Here is a 984-nt window from a genome sequence, read left to right on the forward strand (position 1 = left end):
ACGTTTAGTGTAATACGAAATATAAACGCGTGCATAGCTACATCGTTTCGTACGTGCACATTTATTTTTTTATATCGAACAAATTTCTGTATATCTTCATATATCTATCTAGATATACCTGAGTAAATCTTTGTGTTCTGAAGGAGATGGAATGAATTTTTATTCGTTTAATGAAAGAATGTATTTGCTGGGACTTTGTTACTTTTATGCTTTTGGTGTTCAGTATTTAAAGTAGAAATATGTTTCTTACATTTTAACCTCGAATTCTTTTCTGTCTCCTGTAAATATTGAAGAGAGTTACGCAAATATTATGGTGCTCTACTTCTTAACAACAGCATCATCATCATCATCAACAACAACAACAACAACAGACAAGACAATACGAAAATCAACAAGCCGCAAACTCTACCAATGTACGTTTTCGAATACCGCCAATATATCAAAAGACACTCCGTCTCTCTGGTCTCTTGAGTGTCTAGCGCAGCACCTGGAAGCCATGACATAATCACTCTAAGCTGGAGGAAGCTAATCCCTTATTCGAGTTCCATTTGTAAGGAGAGCTCTTTTAATGGGAAGAGAATTGCTCTTAATACGACCGAAACAGATGGGGGCGGGACGTTACTGGTGTCCTCTGTCGAATAGCCTGTGGAAAGAATAATTAAAAGATCGTTGACTTCAAATTGACGTTTCAGTGACAAGGAAGGAAATAGAACTGGGACTTGGCTCTAAAAGAAGCGAGATATTCGTAAGAAATAGACAGCTTTCTAGGGTTCGGTAGCAGAGGGAAAGAGACGTCGACATGAGCAATGCAAATATAGCTGTTATATATATGGTATAGTGTGTATATATATATATATATATATATATATATATATATATATATATATATATATATACATATATATATATATATCGAGGTGAGCTGAGCATCCGATTAATTTTATTATTCTTATTCTTCGCATGACTTTGCCCTTGACATCTTCA

This window comes from Macrobrachium nipponense, chromosome 8, assembly GCF_015104395.2.
Source record: "Macrobrachium nipponense isolate FS-2020 chromosome 8, ASM1510439v2, whole genome shotgun sequence".
Taxonomy (NCBI): domain Eukaryota; kingdom Metazoa; phylum Arthropoda; class Malacostraca; order Decapoda; family Palaemonidae; genus Macrobrachium; species Macrobrachium nipponense.